Consider the following 19,686-nt stretch of genomic DNA (forward strand, 5'->3'; position numbering starts at 1 on the left):
GCTGCCACTTGAAAGACCAAGCTATCATCTGTCCTTTCTGTGGCGCCTTGGACTTCTCATTACCAATGATGAGCAGGCGCTGCGCCGCGCCTCCACCTCGTTGAGGCGATTGCTGAGGTCATCATCAGTTCAATTGTGAGTTCTTTTAATGCTGTGAATTGTGCTCATTCCAGCCATTTCACGTTGCTAATCGGAGTGGGCCTTTGGCATAGCGGTAGGATCCCCGCCGCTGGGCCAGACGGGGTAGGGTTTCGAACCCCGCTCCAGACAGACCCGGCAAGTGGAGTCGGAGCTCCGGCTCTAAATCCTGGGTTAACATCCAGTGGGATATTTGCGTCCGTGGGTGTGGGTGGCCCCCCCTCCTCGTATAGCTTGTGGGAGCCCGTAAAACCCTCCCGCCATAGGACTAACCACCCTAATGGCTGGTACAAAGATGGTTATGGTCACGGAAGGAGCGTTAATCATGGCCATAAATCCTTCCACCACTTCATACAGTTCCCCAAAGGGAACAGTGTGAAGACACGTATGACAACGACGTTGCTAAATAAATAAATGGAATGAAAAAAATTCTTTCAGAGCTTTTAAAAGTCTTTAAATTGCTTTAATTCTGTTTAAAACTACTTCAGATTCTTCAAAATAATGTAAACGTTTTTAAAAGTTTATAAAAGTTACCAAAAGCTTCATAAAAATACCAAAAACCTATTTGAAATGCTGCTCTGCATGTAAAAATGCTTTGCAGCTTGTGAGAAACATTGGGGGCGTGTCCTATTAAACTGAGACCTCAAGGGGCGTGTCTCACTTGCACTGCGTGCTCCAGGCTTCGCGCTGGCTGCACTCCTGGGCGGCGTGACGTCAGACGCTGCCCGGGATTCTTCTCTTTCAAAAAGGAATTCCAGGTGTCCCTGGAGGTGAACGGCAGGCGCGTCAGGTAAGTGCAGATCGGGGGCTTGCACGCGCGGCAAGCCCCCGATCCGAATTTCTTCCCCAATGTGCTATGTGCCTGATGATCTTTTCCACTTGGCTGTGTATCGGTCCTCAACTGGCTACATCCTTCTTCTGTTGCCAACAGCTGCTTCAACTGTTGTAACAGAAAGAGTTGTTGTCACTAGGCTTATTTAGCACATGGTTACCAATACAGGGGAAGTGGTACTTAAGGCAATACAGTTTAACATTGTGAGATATGCTCATTGTGCAATGCACTTAATCACCTAAAATTGCTCCTGTTCACTACTACCGCTAGTGACAGACCTATAACCACAGTACTTTATCTTAGTGTTGTGCAATTGAAAATATTTTCTCCAGATGCAACCTAAGGGCAACCGAAGGGCAAAATCTTAATTGTACTATTGGCAATAAGAGATCAGAGTACATGCACGTTTCATATACCCCTTAGCAGAGGGGTCAAAACCAGGGGGCACAGATTTAAAGTAATTGGTGGAAGGTTTAGAGGGGATTTGAGGGGAAATTTCTTCACCCAGAGGGTTGTGGGGGTCTGGAACTCACTGCCTGAAAGGGTGGTAGAGGCAGAAACTCTAACCACATTTAAAAAGTACTTGGATGTGCACTTGGGATGCTGTAACCTGCAGGGCTATGGACCAAGAGCTGGGAAGTGGGCTTAGGCTGGATAGCTCTTTGTTGGCCGGCACGGACATGATGGGCTGAAATGGCCTCTTTCCGTGCTGTAACTTTCTATGATTCTATGATACCAACTCTAGTGCTTCACTGAAATCCTACTGATACCAATGGAAAGTTTGATTTCCATCATGTAGATTTTTCAGGCTTTTTCTTAATTCTGCTGTTTTTGTTTTGCAAGTTTCAATACGCTTAGGACCCCTTTACTGGGAAACTTGAGAAGGAATTTCTGGAGCCAGTGGCTTCAGTTATTATTACTGAGCTCTTCAAGCAAATGGCAGATTCTGTTGGCAGCTATTGTCTCAACCTCTGCACCATGCATGATACAGACGAGCACTGACATCAGTGTTTAAAGTCATTAGATGGTCACTGATATCTGATGCTGAAGAACCAAGTCAATTCACCTGGGGTTTAGTGTTTATTATCCTGAGCTACCAGTGCTTATTCTATCTTGAAACATGATGAGGAAGCAGGTGAGGAAGAAGGGGAATGTACCTTCTGAGTAGTCAAGGCAGACGCAGGCAACTATTTTGCAGTACATTTATATTCTTGACTCTAGTAGCATTTCCTTTAACTCTCTTCCCCAGTTGTGGATCCAGATAGTGAGAGCCCTTCTTTAAGAAATCATTTCCTTATTTTTTCCTTCTGTCCTCTTCTGAAGCCACTCACTTATGTTGGAGTATAGTTCCATGAACACCAACTGTGCTCTAGTATCTTGTCCAAGTAGCCATTCCTGATGTGACCCTAGATAGTAAATGTCAACAGATTATTCAACTATAGGGACATCATAATGAAGCTTTACCCTGTCTTCACTCCACATTCACAACCATGCACTTTTTAGCAAGAGACTCTGGATAATGACCAGGACTGGGGATCGAGGCTAATATTTTTCACTTCTCCAGCCTAAAGGCACTGAGGCCAATTGTATCGTCCCTTATGATGCCCTGGCTGAAATCCCCTAACTCACCACAAACCAGAAATTGAATCTGGACCTTCCTGTTGGTCTGACTTAGTGACTCAGCATTTTTACCAACTGAGCTAATGAGGAACTTAGTTGACCTATGACCTAATGGCGATTCTGCTGTGTCAAGCCTTTTCAAGCTTTCAACTCCCTCTTCCGATGTGGGCTGTTAAAATTATTATTTCTGCCTAGGCTGCTTCAGCGGCAGCAACTCCTGACAGTTTGTATCGGAATACTATGATATCAGAAGGAGGCCCCATTTATACAACCTATTGCTGAATATCCAGTGGTTTTCCATGTTTTTATATAATGTTAAAAAAATCTGGCATGCAAAATGTCTATGACTTTACCTTCTGAGACTGTGTTGAAATGTTTTGGATTCATGTGGTCGATATATTCAAAGGTGCATACACTTTATTCAAGGACTTCTGGTACAAATTATACATAAGCAGACTGCCTAAGAGGGTAGCTCTAGTTCAAGCTTCTCTGGTTAGTCATAGCCAAATTGGTTAAGCTTAAAACAAAATTATGCCTGGATGTTTTAGACACAAGTACCTGAAGTTAGAACAGCAGCTCATGAGTATTTCAGGTTCTCACTTGAATTATCTACAATGCTGTTAAGCATTTCTACTTACAGGGAAGAAGGTAATCCGCAAACAAGCCCAGTCCAATTTACAGCTCTAAACAACAGCTCTAGACAACATATGCAGAGTGTGAATGCTACTTGTGGCACAGGGCCCAAGTCCAATCCAGATTATTATCTGAACGACAATAGATTGGGAAAAGGGGAAGTGCAATGAGACCTGGGTATCCTTCTGCACCAGTCGCTGAAGGTGACACATGCAGGTGCAGCAGGCGGTTAAGAAGGCAAATGGTATAAGAACATAAGAAATAGGAGCAGGAGTAAGCCAATCGGCCCCTCGAGCCTGCTCCACCATTCAATAAGATCATGGCTGATCTGATCCTAACCTCAAATCTTCTATCACTCTCCATCCACCCGAACCCATGTGATCTCCCGGGAGAGGCGAAAAACCAGATAAAACACCCAATGGCCAATTTGTTGATATCTTCCTGCAGTCTACAGCTTCCTTCTTCAGTATCAACCACACAGCCGATTTTAGTATCATCTGCAAACTTATTAATCATACCCCCTATATTCAAGTCTAGATCATTGACATATACCACAAAAAGCAAGGGATCTAGTACTGAGCCCTGTGGAACCCCACTGGAAACAGCCTTATAGTCACTAAAACACCCATCAGCCATTACCCTCTGCTTCCTGACTCTGAGCCAGTTTTGAATCCAACTTGACACTTTGCCCTGGATCCCATGGGCTTTTAACTTCGTGACCAGTCTGCCATGTGGAACCTTATCAAAAGCCTTGCTAAAGTCCATATACACTACATCAAATGCACTACCCTCATCTACCCTCCTTGTTACCGCCTCAAAAAATTCAATCAAATTTGTCAGACACGACCTTCCCTTAACAAATCCGTGCTGACTATCCTTGATTAATCCGTGTCTTTCTAAATGAAGATTTATCCTTTTAGCAACCTTTTATGTGGCACCTTATCAAGTGCCTTTTGGAAATCCAAATGTACTACAACCACTGATTCCCCTTGATCTACCTTGTTAGTTACATTCTCAAAAAAATTTGTTAAACACAATTTCCCTTTCATAAATCCGTGTTGACTCTGCCTAATCATATTATGATTTTCTAAATGCCTTGTTACTACTTCCTTAATAATGGATTCCAGCATTTTCCTGACGACTGATGTCAGGCTAACTGGCCTGTAGTTCCCTGTTTTCTCTCTCCCTCCTTTCTTGAATAGCAGGGTTGTATTTGCTACCTTCCAATCTGCTGGGACTGTTCTAGAATCAAGGGAATTTTGGAAGATCACAACCAATGCATCCACTATATCTGCAGCTACCTCTTTAGAACCCTAGGATGTAGGCCATCTGGTCCAGGGGATTTGTCGGCTTTTAGTCCCATTAGTTTCTCAAGTACTTTTCCCCAACAGATATTAATTAGTTTAAGTTCCTCATTCCCATTAGCCCCTTGGTTCCCCACTATTTTTGGTATGCTTTTTGTGTCTTCTACTCGGAAGACAGATACAAAATATTTGTTTAAATTCTCTGCCATTTCTTTATTCTCCATTATAATTTCATCAGTCTCAGTGTCTGAGGGACTTTTGATACTCTCTTCCTTTTTACATACTTGTAGAAGCTGTTACAATCTGCTTTTATATTTCTTGCTAGTTTACTCTCATAATCTATTTTCTCCCTTTTTATCAATTTTTTGGTCATCCTTTGTTGGTTTCTAAAGCTCTCCCAATCCTCAGGCTTACCACTATTCTTCGCAATATTATAAGCCTCTTCTTATAATCTAATACTATCCTTAACTTCTTCAGTTAGCCACGGATGAAGTACTTTTCCCGTGGAGTTTTTACTTCTCAATGGAATGTATTTTCATTGAGAATGTTGATGTTTAAATGTTTTCCACTGCTTATCTACCTTCATACCTTTTGATCTAATTTTCCAATCTATCTTAGCCACCTCGCCCCTCATACCTATGTAACTGGCTTTATTTAAGTTTAAGACTCTCGTTTCGGACTGAAGTATTTCACTCTCAAACTCAATGTGAAATTCTATGATATTATGATTACTCTTCCCCAGAGGATCCTTTACTTTGAGATTACTAAATAACCCTGTCTCATATGTAGTGTTTCTGTCAGCCAGCTTTTAAGTCCTCCACTCAATGCATAATTTTTGATGGTTATACATCACTTGTAACTGCTGTTTTAATTTCATATTTAAAATATCCTTAACCCTTACAGGATAAGTTATTTTTAGCGCAAAGTGTACTCCAACATTTTTGATAGTGCATCAAAAAAAGTGTGAAAAATCAAATTTTTCCAGAGGTGGCACGCCCCCAGATTCCCTGCAGAAAATAAATCTTACACCTTCAGCACTTGCAAATGCTTTCCGCAATGTCCAGTTTCACCACTGTTGCAAAATACATTTCCATGGAATTATATTTTTTCTGTGCACTAGAAGTGATGAAACTTTTCATCTGCAGCTTAAGTTACAAAAAGCAAGTGTCCCATTGCAATTTCAGTACAATTACTTGTTTTCAGACTTGATTCCCTATAATCAGGGGCTGTTCTTGAATTGTCAGCTTTTCTGAGACAACATAATTTTTTTTGAAACTGATGGCCAGCTTTTGCTGGTTTTCTAGGTTGGCAGAAGTGCAAAGATATCTAATGAGAGGAAAGAAAAATAAATTAATTTGTATGATTCACAACCTTATCACCCATTCCCAGCTAGACTCATACAGCAATTGGTAGGGCCCATGAAGATGAATTTGGTGATTGTTAGAATATCTTAAAATGGTCGAAGTATCCCAGCAAGCTTTGGTTAGCATTTCTAGCTCTCTAGCTAATTTATGACCAAAGACCGTTTGGAAAGTAGACAGAATAATAAACACCCAGGTCAAGAAATGACCAAGACACCATATACCACAGTAAAGGATAAAGATTGGCCTACATACTTAAAAGTACAATAAACAAAACTTGTGGAACAGAATTGGAGGCCGAAAAGATTAGAAGCGGGGTAAACACCTAAATATGCGGCCTCTGCAAACGTGCACCTACATATTATGTTGTACGTAGGCACAGCCCAAGGTGTCCGATAGTATAAGAATAGAACCTTTCTCCCTCCGACCTGCTCCTCCCACCCTCCACGAGCAGAGCATTATCGGGGTGGTCAGGAGCCTGGAGGGCTGGAGCTGGTCGCTTGAGGCCTTAGGAACCAAAATCTGTTGTTCTCTTGGGGTTTGGAGCACTCTCAGGGTCAGTCGGAAGCCACAGCAATGCAGGCAGCCTAGAGAGCCAAACGTGATTACTCCAGGCCTGGGAACCAGTTTATATTATTTGCATGTCACCTTGTCCATTTAATATAATATTGTAGAACAGTTATATAAAACCTAATACTCTTATTAGTCAATGCAAATAAAGCTTGTTGATTATAAAACTACTCGGGCTAAAAGCTGAGCAGAGCTATTGTCGCTGGACTAACAACCCTTTATTACGACAGTTACGACGGGAAAATCCGCTAACAGTGATCCATTTATATTTTCATGGTGGGTGGCACAATATACCATGAAGGAGAGAAAATGAAAATTTTCAAATGGGTAAGGCTGCAGCATTTGGTACCATACTAAAGTACTTTGGTGCCATGCTAATACAAAACAAAACTAAGATATATACAAATAATAATGATGCAGTTTAAAATTTCATAATAGAAATAATTAAATTGCATTTCCTACACCTATAAGCAGAGGTGTTAAATATAACAAATGTTCATAGTATCATCACTAAACTGCTCACAAATTTTCATATAATTCACACTTAAAATTTAACATTTACACTCAACATATTAATTTAATCAGGTGTCATTATTTTGTAAAGGTGACACCCTTGTAAAACTGTATTGGCCTCTGTGTCATTTGAGAACAGTGATATCACTACTAGAATAGTCCAAGCATTTTCAATGGGAATTTTTGAAAATTTATGCTAACAGGTTGAAAGCAAAGGCAAGTCCCTACATACAGAGACAAGAGGACAAAACATTGTCCTTTAAGCTTATGAAGCTAATCTTGTGAATAATTTGGCTGCTTATATAATAATCACACTAATTAAGAGATTTCAGCACTGAGAAAAGCTGAGCTCACCTAGCAATTATTAGGTTATTATGCTATGGAGATGTTCACATAAAATTCCCTCAAAATACAATCGATCATAGATCCTTTTTCTTAAGTACCATTTACTCATCCTTAATTCCAGGGTGAACAAAAAGCAGATTATTTATGGAAGCACTATGCACAAGTTGCTACTGAACACAATTCTTTATGAATGAAGGAGAACACAACTCATAATGAATTGTACAGGTCTTTGTCACAAGAACAAATATGCAGTATTACATTTATACAATGTGTATGTGACCTTCATTTCAATTTTAAATTTATCTTTTAAAGTCTTGGTCCAGTATTTATTTATTTTTTCTCTTGCATAGTACACATCACCACAAAGCAGTGTTCTCAGATACACTATATAAGCATATGATGGTCACTATATGGCGAGGGTGCTTTGCTTCTGAAAGCGACACCACAATAAAGCTTACAGCTAATGTTAGTTGCCATTGAGCTTTAACATTGAGCTTCACTCCTTTCTTAAATATATGGTGGCCTGAGGTGAAGTAGCTCCATGTGAGGTTGTTATCTCATGTCACAGAGTCATAACGGCACATCGAGTCCGTGCCGGCTCTCTGTAGAGCAATCCAGTCAGTCCCATTCCCCCGCTCTATCCCCATAGCCCTGCAAGTTTATTTCCCTCAAGTGCCTATCCAGTCTCCCCTGAAAACATTGAGGGCTAAAAATTCAGTTGGGCGCCGTTTGGGGCGCCAAGCTCGCCTGGGCGCCAGAATTACCGCTGCGAGCGGAGCCACTTGCGCCATCCCGATATTCAGTTTCTGTGCCCCAAACGGAAGCGGGCCGCTACTCGAGGCTCCCTGTGCCCCGCTTGGGGTGCTCACCCTGAATATCGGCGCGCTAAGGGCCGCAGCGGCACACGCTGCAGCACGGCACGCTGCGGTACTGCAGGCCTTCCTCCCACTGTTAAGGGGGAGGTGCCTGCAACAGCGCGATCCCCGATCGCGAGTGCCGGCAAATGAGCCTGGCACCAAGGAGAAGTGCTGGGCTCTCGGGAAACAGCCGGCAATGCCGCGGGGGGGGGTTTAGGAGGCCGGGGACGGAGGTGCTGGCAGGCGGCCGCCGAAAAAGCGGCCGCCCCGCACCTCCACCTTAACTAGCGCCACTACCACCACAGGTAGGCCCTGTGAACCGGTCGCGATTTGCGACCGGCGTTAAAGAGGCGGGCGCGACCAAATATGGTCATCGGGGCGGGAGCAGGGTGCTGCGCACACCGATGACGTCATCGGTGGCGGCGCAGCGCTACAGGCTAACGCCGCCATTAGCGCCCCGCTAAATATCGCGGGAGGTGTGGCCAGTGGCGCTAAAGCCACTGAGTGCCCTCTTTGGGCGCAAACTGGTGGCGCAGCCCACTGAATTTCTAGGCCTGAGTGTCTCCGCTTCCACTACTTCCGTCGGCAGTGAGTTCCAGATCCTCACCACTCGCTACGTAAAAACTTTTTCCCTCACGTCCCTCCTGTATCTCTTGCCCAAAACCTTAAATCTGTGTCCCCTAGTCCTTGTAACATCAACTAGTGGGAACAGCCTTTCCCCGTCTAGCCTATCCAAACCCATCATAATCTTGTACACCTCTATCAAATCATCCCTCAATCTCTAATGAAAACAAATCCAGCTTCTCCAACCTGTCCTTGTAGCTAAGATCCCCCATGCCCGGAACCATTCTGGTAAATCTCCTCTTCACCCTCTCAAGGGCCTTCACATCCTTCCTAAAGGGTGATGACCAGAACTGGATGCAACACTCCAGTTGTGGCCTAACCAGCGCTTTATAAAGGTTCAGCATAACTTCTCTACTTTTGTACTCATTACCTCAATTTATGAAGCCCATATGCTTTGCTAACCACTCTCTCAATATGTCCCGCCACCTTCAGGGTCCTGTGCACATTAACTCGCAGGTCCCTCTGTCCCTGCACACTCTTTAAAACTGTGCCATTAAGTGTATATAGCCTCTCCCTTTTCCTCCTGCCAAAATGCATCACCTCACACTTCTCTGTATTAAATTCCATCTGCCACTTGTCTGCCCATTCTGCTAGCCTTTCTATGTCCTGTTGCAGTCGATTGGTATCATCCTCACTGTTTGCCACACCCCCAAGTTTGGTGTCATCGGCAAATTTAGAAATTCTACTCTGTATTCCAATATCCATGTCATTTATATATATCAAAAAAAGCAGTGGCCGCAGCACTGACCCTTTGGGAACACCACTGTCTACCATCCTCCTGTCTGGAAAACAGCCATTTACCACAACTTGCTGTTTTCTGTCCTTAAGCCAATTCCTTATTCAAGCTGCTACTGACCCACCTATTCAATGAGCCTCAATTTTGTTAACCAGCCTTCTATGTGATACCTTGGCCTAGAAATTCACTAGCCTTAGCGCCGCTTTTGAGGCGCTAGAGGGACTAGCGCCAGAGTTAATGGCCAGTTTTAAAATTCCCTGGGGCCCTAAATCGGCGTTGCACCGGTAGCGCTGCGCCGGCACCGATGACGTCATCGGTGTGCGCAGCATCCCGGTTGCCGTGGTAACCCGCCCGAACTCCGAAATTGAGTTGCGGCCGCCTCGCCCGTGGCAGCCGCAAGCAACGTTCTGGCAGAGGTGCCTTACTCCAGTTTGCGCCGGCGCATTAAAGGCCCCGCGGCGGCCGGCCACTTTCCCGCCGGCCGCCTGCCCGCAGCTCCCTCCCCGGACTTCTCCCCCCCCCCCCCCCCCCGGAACAGATGCAAGCCCGGCACTTGTCCGAGGTGCCGGGCTCATTTTTAAGCTGATTTGCGCGGGCCGCGGCCGGGTGCAGGCAGCTCCTCCTTAACGGGAGGAGGAGCCCTGCACGTCCCCAGCCTGCCGCACCGCATCGGGTGCCGCAGCGCCGGAATTGCGGCGCGAAACGGCAGTTAGCGCCGATGTACCGCCGCAAAGACCCTTCAGTAGCGCCGGCAGCCGTTTGGGCGCGGCGCCACTGAATTTTTGGCGCGCGCAGGGGACTTAGCGCCGGCACTAACTTCCGGCGCTAAAGCCCTGGCTAAGCCAAAACCCAATTTCTAGGCCCTTGTCAAATGCCTTCCTAAAATCCATGTGGACAACATCCATTTCATCCCCTTCATCAATCCTACCTGTTACTTCATCAAAAAATGTAATTTGATTAGTCAAACATGATCTGCCTTTTACATATCCATGTTGGCTCTCCTTAATTAGCTGAAACCTATCCAAGTGCCCATTATCTTTTCCTTGATTATTGTTTCTAAAACTTTACTCACCACTGATATTAAACTGACTGGCCTGTAGTTACTAGGATTGTCCTTACACCCTTTCTTGAACAATGGTGTCACATTTGCCACTTTCCAATCCTCAGGCACTTCACCCGCATCTAGGGAAGATTTTAACAGGGCTAAAAATAAACTTACCTTTCTTTAAAGTATTTTAAAATGATAAATCTCTGGAAACATTTTTTTACTTTTACTTTCTTCACCTCTTACCTTGTAAAAAGCAGGCCTTGCGCCTGCTATTCCAAGCGCAGCTGTTTCAGACTTACCTGGACTGAAGCACTGCTGAAAAAAACGGAAGTTGCAGCCGTACGCGCTGCCTATCCGGTGCAGGCGTTTGACCTGTGAAGACCTTTCTCCTTTGAACGGAAGTTCCAGTTTCCAGCGCATGAGCAGTGCATGCGTAAAACTGGCACTTCCGTTGGCCCTACGGGTGAGTACACATTGCGTACATACCTGTAGGGAACGGAATTTCAGGACCAATCATTGTGTTTCCTTTGAAGTTCTACATTGATTTGCTTTGGAAAATGTTTCTAACTCTCGTATTTCTTCCAAGTTCAAAATGAATGAAAAATATTTTTAAATGAATGCAGTAGAACTTCAGGGTTTGCCTGTATATTTTGCTTTCTTTATTTTCTCAATTTTCTCCTCCATCTCCCTTCCTTCTTTGAAAGTGTCATCGGTCCTCACATTGGCTATTCTTCTTGTGTCAGCCTAAAGAGTGTGACAGGTGGTTTATTAGCCGGAACATCATTGTTCTTATCCGGTGTCCACACATCTGCCCATTTCAGCAAGGGTCACTGAAGAGGTCTTGACAGTGGAAAGTCTGGCTGATTGTTTTTCATCTTGCTAGTCTAGGAACACAGAAGCCAGTTGTCACATTTTTCTGGGAAAACTGCATAAATCTAGGAATTAAAACAATACAACTTAACTGTAGACACAAAGGGAGAGATAGACACTGGGACTTAAACAAAGTTGCCATATGTGCTTTAGATTAGAGATTGTGGATGTATCAATGCAGGAAAAACGAATGAATGTGCTGCTACTAATGACTTTGCAAGTATGAATTAAAAGTTGCTGACAGTTTAAAAGAAGTAGAATCAGATATACCTGCCATAAAAAATTTAAACAAACCTCTGGTTCATTTCTAGAGGAATAACTTTCCTACTTTTGAATTCTATGTTAAACTTATGTAGAACCTTGGTCAGATCACAATTAGAGTACTGTGCTCAGTTCTGGTCTCCATTTACCAAAAGGGTATAGAGGCACTGAGGAAGGTTCAATAATGATTTCCAAGGATGATACAAGAACTGAGAGGTTATAACTATCAGCAAAGACTGAACCGTCTTGGGACTCTTTTCTCTAGAGAAGGCTGAGAGGTGACCTGATGGGTTTGATTGGGTAGATGTAGAGAAGACGTTTCCACTTGTGGGGGAGTCCAAAACTAGGGGCCAGAAATATAAGATACAGGTACAACACCGGTAATCCGGCACCTAACGGTCCGGCACCTTCAGTGGTCCGGCACAAGGAAGGTCCTGCTGTCACATTACCTCCCTGGGATGGGTCCGGCTCGGGTCCCGGGACCGCCGCCGGGTCAGGATCAGCGCCTGGACTGCGCAGCATCACCGACGGCTCGGCGGAGCGATGGAGCCCAAGCCCGAGCAGCCCGTGGGCGGCGGGGTCGGCGGCGGCACAGGAAGGGCAGCAGTAGGAAGAGGAGGAGCAGGTGGTGGCGGTGTTTGTGGTGACTTTCAACACCTTCAGTGGTTCGGAATTTTCAGTGGTCCGGCACCGGCCTGGTCCCGAGGGTGCCGGATTACCGGTGTTGTACCTGTAATCATCTAAACTTTTGTAAGAAGTCACACAACACCAGGTTATAGTCCAACAGCTTTATTTGAAATCACAAGCTTTCGGAGCGCTGCTCCTTCGTCAGGTGAAGTGGAGAAATGCATAAAGACACAGCTTATATAGTCAGAGAATAATGTCAGATGTTTACAGGTAATCTTTCTGTAAACATCTGACATTATTCTCTGACTATATAAGCTGTGTCTTTATGCATTTCTCTACTTCACCTGACGAAGGAGCAGCGCTCCGAAAGCTTGTGATTTCAAATAAAGCTGTTGGACTATAACCTGGTGTTGTGTGACTTCTTACATTTGTCCACCCCAGTCCAACTCCGGCATCTCCACACCACATCTAAACTTTGTTATTCAGAGGTGATTAGAATGTGGAACTTGCTACCACATGGAGTAGTTGAGCGAATAACATTGATGAATTTAAGGGGAAGCTAGATAAGTACATGAGGAAGAAAGGAATAGAAGGATATGTTGATAGGGTGAGATGAAGTAAGGTGAGAGGAAGCTCGTGTGGAGCATAAACACCGGCTTGGACCTGTTGTGCCAAATGGCCTGTTTCTGTGCTGTAAATACTATGTGATATGTTTTTTTTACATTAGATTTGTGGTTTAAGATTTGCAACATTGATCCATTATTTACTTGTGTTTCTATTGCTTCTTACAGTGATATTGGTATTGGTCAGTCCCAGGATGACCGCATAGTAGGGCTGAAGCAGTCTAGAAATATAGCACCTGCACTGCCTGCAAGCAGCACCTCATCGTCCAGTAATTCTAACCTGCTGCAGTCTCATAATTGCATTCTTGATTTTAACACCACACCAGGTGAGTGTTAGTTTAACTCCAAAATGAGATTACTGCTTGTTGTATCAGTTGGACAGATGTTCCATATGCATTCTCTTATGTTATGAGGGGGAAGAAACCTCGTTCTCACTAAATTTATTCTATGTGGTACATAGAAAGTTATTTCAAATCAATGTTTGTGAATTTGAACATAAGAAGTAGGAGCAGGAGTAGGCCATACGGCCCCTCGGGCCTGCTCCGCCATTCAATAGGATCATGGCTGATCCGAATCTAGACTCACGTCCACTTCCCTGCCCTCTCCCCGTAACCCCTAATTCCCTTATCTGCTAGGAAACTGTCTATCTCCATTTAAAATTTATTTAATGTTGCAGCTTCCGCAGCTCTCTGGGGTAGCAAATTCCATAGATTTACTACCCTCTGAGTGAAGAAGTTTCTCCTCATCTCAGTTTTGAAAGGGCAGCCCCTTATTCTTAGATTATGCCCCCTAGTTCTAGTCTCACCCATCAGTGGAAACATCCTCACCGCATCCACCCGATCAAGCCCCCTCACAATCTTATATGTTTCGATAAGATCGCCTCTCATTCTTCTGAACTCCAATGAGTAGAGTCCCAACCTACTCAACCTTTCCTCATACGTCAACCCCCTCATCTCCGGAATCAACCGAGTGAACCTTCTCTGAACCGCCTCGAGAGCAAGTATATCTTTTCTTAAATATGGAAACCAAAACTGCACGCAGTGTTCCAGGTGTGGCCTCGCCAGTACCCTGTATAACTGCAGCAAGACTTCCCTGTTTTTATACTCCATCCCCCTCGCAATAAAAGCCAAGATTCCATTGGCCTTCCTGATCACCTGCTGCACCTGCATACTAACTTTTTGTGTTTCATGCACCAGGACCCCCAGATCCCTTTGTACTGTAGCACTTTGCAGTTTCTCTCCATTTAGATAATAACTTGCTCTTTGATTTTTTCTGCCAAAGTGCATAACCTCACACTTTCCAACATTATATTGCATCTGCCAAATCTCTGCCCACTCACTTAGCCTGTCTATGTCCTTTTGCAGGTTTTTTATGTCCTCCTCACTCACTGCTTTCCCTCCCATCTTTGTATCGTCGGCAAACTTGGATATGTTGCACTCGGTCCCTTCCTCCAAATCGTTAATATAGATTGTAAAGAGTTGGGGTCCCAGCACTGACCCCTGTGGAACACCACTAGTTACTGATTGCCAGCCCGAGAATGAACCATTTATCCCAACTCTTTGTTTTCTGTTAGATAGCCAATCTTCCACCCATGCCAGTATATTACCCCCAATCCTGTGATTTCTTATCTTGATCAGTAATCTTTTGTGTGGAACCTTGTCAAATGCCTTTTGGAAGTCCAAATACACTACATCCACTGGTTCCCCTTTATCCACCCTGTATGTTACATCCTCAAAGAATTCGAGCACATTTGTCAAACATGACTTCCCCTACAGCAAATTCGGCATTGGATTAATATTGCAATTTTTTAATACTCTCTTATAATAAGAAATGGGCTATTATAACTGAATGATAATATGATTAACTCTTATCCGTAGGGGAAAAAAATCCCTGAGAATTGTTAGAATTTAAACACTAATGGTAAAAGTGAGGCACCACATGAACCCAAACGGCTACTTGAATTATTAATGTAATTATTCTACTTCTTTTGACCTTGCCGACCAGTAAATTATTATTCAATTGGCAAAAAAAGAGATTAATAGCCTTGAGACAAAAAATGTATAAATATTTACTGGTAAGTACATCAGAGATATAGATTTAGAGTAACATGTAAACTTTGGTTTTACTGAATCGTGATGTTGCCGCAGGTTAGAATGTTGTGTTCTCACTTCATTTTTGAGTCCAGTGTAGACTGATGGGGTTAGAATGATCTCTCTTACCTGTATAGGGTTTAAGTGTTTGAACCTGCGCAGGCTATGCTTAGTGGCTGCAAATCGGCAGCACAAAACATTCAAACTGGGCAAGCTCACTAAAATGGAGAAGTATAAGTCGTGTCTGAAATAGAAAAACTCACGCTGGTGCAGTAAAGGGTGTTCTCTTGAATAGGGTTACAACATATTTGGGGCTGATTTCTTTTTTGCTATTTGTTGTAAAATCATAATTGCATTTTTTACACTCTTGTTTACAATTTCACAAATAGTGATGTAAGGGGTGGTGTGTATGGTCAGCTTTGCCTCTGACTCGCTGAGCGGTTTGAATCGCTCCCACTCCCTTGGTTCTAGACTTTGGACTTATTTGGGGGTTGTAATGAAATTGCAACAGACAACTGAGCTGGTGAAAAGAACTTGGATTTTTATTTGAGACAGGAAAATATACAATACAATAATCTTATCACTTTAAAAGGGGGAACACTTCGGAATATACGAGTGAGAATGACAATAGACAAAATACTTCACCCCTCCCAATCCCACTACACTAACTAGGTTGGATTCCAGAGGACCAGGGAAATGCTCACCAAATGACTTTCTTGACAGTTGTAGAGGTTCGCGATTTCGGGGTTCTCTTTTTAGGTGTGGCGGTTGGGGCCTGCCGTACCCCAGATGTGGTGGAAGACTTCACCTGCATTGGTTTTTCGGTCTTCGCGTGTCCGCTGATGCGGCCGGGTGTGTATTGGATCTATTGGGTAAGTACCCAATTTCCTTTGGTTAGGTATAGGGTTTAGAGTCTTTTTCAACAAATCTTACCCAGGGGTAAGTCAGGATAGCTTGTAGAGTGGAAACAAACTTGCGAATCTTCGGTTTCTTCCAGGTTGGTTTCTTGTTGGTCGCGGTGGCCCAATATTACCTAGTTGTTGGTAATATTGTTAATTGTTGGTTTCTTGGGGCCCTTGGTTGCCGCGATTCCTTTCTCCTTTCCTCAAGCCTCCGATTCTCCGACTGCTGTGATGATGAGGATGAATGTTCGATGATGCTGGATGAACTGTTTTCTGTTTAAAAGCAGGCTTCAATTTTACCATTTGAGGCTTTGCTTATCTGCCGCCAAATCTTCTCTGGCCCATTGTTAATTTTGGTGGGCTCGTTACCTTTAATAGTTTTAAATTCTTTACTGAGTTTCGACTTGGTCCCATCTACATTTAATTGATTTTACACTAGTTTCGGGATTGCTTCGAAATCGGTTTAAGTGTGTGAAATGATTTTGGATGTTTCTCTGAGTGGTTTAAACTGTTGTTCGATTGTCTTCTCCTGCTGGGGCCAGGGTCCCCTTTGTTGATTAGCGGCATGAACTGTATTATTCATATTCTTGATGGTTCTGTAATTTTGGTGGGGACTGTCCTTCCGTAGGCCTATTGTCTTTATGTATGAATGACTGAGATGGTCCAGAACATTCCCAGACAATCTGGCCTATGCCAAATACTCAAACTGTTTGTTTTACAGTGCCTCATCCCAACTCCTTTGTCGCAGCCTTCCACAGGCCTGGACATGCCTTTTTAAAACAGCCAAAATCCTGGGGTTTTGACTTTAAGCCCCTTTTGGCCCATTATTCTTTTAAACAGTCCAAAAATCTCTTCTCTTCTTGATTTGGGGGAGTCTGTAGAATTTTGTGAACCTTACAGTGAAGAGAGGAAATCTTCCCCAGTGTTGGAGCAGAACAGAAGAATTTTTACTCTACATCTACCACATGCTATATCTGTAAAGATTGCTGAATGCCTAATTATTTATTCCCTAGTAATCCAATTTCTCACCTTAATGAGCTTCAAAAATCTGTTTAGCTAGCTTTTGAATAACTCACCATCATTTTATGCTTCTAACCTGTTAAATTGAAGAAGAAATAAATGATTAATTTCACGTACTAACGAACTGAATTGCTTGCAGTCCAGGGTGAGAAGTGTTTGATGTGACCTTAATAAACAGCCTTTTACTGGGTGGGATGTTAGCACACAGACTAGACATTCAAGATCTCCATATACAATATCTGTGCTCTAAATGCACCCGCGTCACAACAAAATATAGTCATGTTCTGGAAAGAACCACTTTTCCGTAAAAGTAGATGCATTTGTTGCTTAATGTGCATTTAGTCCAGGAATCCATTCTACAGGTTATCCTACTAGATAAGAACACTCTGCTTATTACAGAAACACAGTGACATCACCATGTATTTCTTCTACTTTTGTAGTGTAACTAGTGACCTGCTATTTTATAATACAGAAATCCTTCATGGAATTTTTTTGTGGAAACAAAACCCTAATTCTAGAGTTTGATCAAGGATGTTAAAAATAACATAGAGTGGTGTAAGTTAGAAGTAATTGAAAATAAAATCACTGTTGATAATGAATGTTTTTAAATCTTGAAACATAAATATAGTCAAGTGTCGCTTATCTGCATATCGAATTACCATGTGTTGAATTATACGCATAGCATCCCTTCCTGACAATCCCATTCCTTGCCAGACCTGTAAATGTCTCACTCCTGGCAAATATGCCTCGTCCTCTCGACGTGATCAATGTACTGTATAGAAAGCAAATGATTTACACTGTTTTGTGTTTTCACTTTTCCTCAATTGAATTTCATGAACACATGAATAACCCTGATAATCACTATTTCTGCCATGCCAACTACTGCTTCTGCTGTTTTTAATCTACCATTTCTTATGTAGCTAACAAGCCCAAACCTCCAAACTGATCCTGTTGCTGCTCCATCCAGCTGATTACTTTGGCTGCCCTGCTGACTCCATTAGTATGTATGGGGGGAGCAGCAATATGACTGAGCAATATTGACGGAGTATGTTTGGGGAGTTTGTCATATATGAAGTAGTAGGTGCCTGTTCTGTTGAAACTGCTAATGGACTGTCATCCATCTTTTAAAAAAAGTTATTCATGGGATGTGGATGTCGCTGGCAAGGCCAGCATTTATTGCCCATCCCTAATTGCCCTTGAGAAGGTGGTGGTGAGCTGCCTTCTTGAACCGCTGCCGTCCGTGCAGTGAAGGTACTCCCACAGTGTTGTTAGGGAGGGAGTTCCGGCGACGATGAAAGAACAACGATATAATTTTAAGTCAGGATGGTGTGTGACTTGGAGGGGAACTTGCAGGTGTGGTGTTCCCATGCGCCTGCTGCCCTTGTCCTTCTAGGTGGAAGAGGCCGCGGGTTTGGGAAGAAGCTGTCGAAGAAGCCTTGGGGCAGTTGCTGCAGCATCTTGTAGATGGTACACACTGCAGCCAAGCCTCTTGAGTGTTGTTGCGCTCATTCAGGCAAGTGGAGAGTATTTTATCACACTACTGACTTGTGCCTTGTAGATGGTGGAAAGGCTTTGGGGAATCAGGAGGTGAGACACTCGCTGCAGAATACCTAGCATCTGACTTGCTCTTGTTGCCATGGTATTTATGTGGCTGGTCCAGTTAAGTTTCTGGTCAATGGTGACCCCCAGGATGTTGATGGTGGGGGATTCGGCGATGATAATCCCGTTGAATGTCATGGGGATGTGGTGAGACTCTCTCTTGTTGAAGATGGTCATTGCCTGACACTTATGTGGCGCGAATGTTACTTGCCACTTATCAGCCCAAGCCTGAATGTTGTCTTGGTCTTGCTGCATGTGAGCATGGACTGCTTCACTATCTGAGGAGCTGCGAATGAAAACAGTATGCAATCATCAGCAAACAACCCACTTCTGAGCTCATGCTGGAGGGAAGGTCATTGATAAAGCAGCTGAAGATGGTTGGGCCTAGGACAATGCCCTGAGGAACTCCTGCAGCGATGTCCTTGGGCTGAGATGATTGGCCTCCAACAACCACAATCATCTTCCTTTGTGCTAGATATGACTCTAGCCAGCGGAGCGATTACCCCCTTATTCCCATTGCCTTCAATTTTACTAGGGCTCCTTGATGCCACACTCGGTCAAATGCTGCCTTAATGTCAAGGGCAGTCACTCTCACCGCACCTCTAGAATTCAGCTCTTTTGTCCATGTTTAGACCAAGGCTGTAGTGAGGTCTGGAGCCGAGTGGTCCTGGTGGAACTCAAACTGAGCATCGGTGAGTAAGGTCCGCTTGATAGCACTGTTGAAGACACCTTACATCACTTTGCTGATGATTGAGGGTAGACTGATGGGGTGGTAATTGACCGGGATGGAATTGTCATGTTTATTGTGGACAGGACATACTTGGGCAATTTTTCACTTTGTCAGGTAGATGCCAGTGTTGTAGCTGTACAGGAACAGGATGCAAGTCATGACATATCTGCACATTTACTGTGAGTTGCTGCGCAGTTCTTTTTACCCATCCTAGCCAAAGACAACTGCTACTGGGAAGCATAATACGACTTCCTTAGTAACTCAGGTACTCATGGCTATCTTCCTCTTACTTATTTTCTAATAACCTTTGATTAATATCTATTAAATTCACCTTATTGATATTGTCCATAGCTTACAGAGATGAACAATTTTGGGAGATTACC

The 19,686-nt window shown here is 43.6% G+C and overlaps 1 protein-coding gene and 1 pseudogene across 2 annotated transcripts in view; one reads left to right on the top strand and one right to left on the bottom strand.

The window, feature by feature from the left end:
• Nucleotides 1-19,686, bottom strand: part of LOC147109776 (large ribosomal subunit protein bL17m-like) — a 642,401-nt gene that overhangs the window by 130,992 nt on the left and 491,723 nt on the right. The window lies entirely within an intron of this gene.
• Nucleotides 1-19,686, top strand: part of LOC147109778 (rap guanine nucleotide exchange factor 2-like) — a 149,600-nt pseudogene that overhangs the window by 41,349 nt on the left and 88,565 nt on the right. Inside the window, exon 3 of the transcript XR_015080153.1 lies at nucleotides 13,067-13,288. The product of XR_015080153.1 is annotated as a rap guanine nucleotide exchange factor 2-like (transcript). The remainder of the gene's footprint in view (nucleotides 1-13,066; nucleotides 13,289-19,686) is intronic.

The sequence above is a fragment of the Somniosus microcephalus genome, chromosome 12, assembly GCF_052327205.1.
Source record: "Somniosus microcephalus isolate GS21.2 chromosome 12, FLI_Smic_1.0, whole genome shotgun sequence".
Classification (NCBI taxonomy): Eukaryota; Metazoa; Chordata; class Chondrichthyes; order Squaliformes; family Somniosidae; genus Somniosus; species Somniosus microcephalus.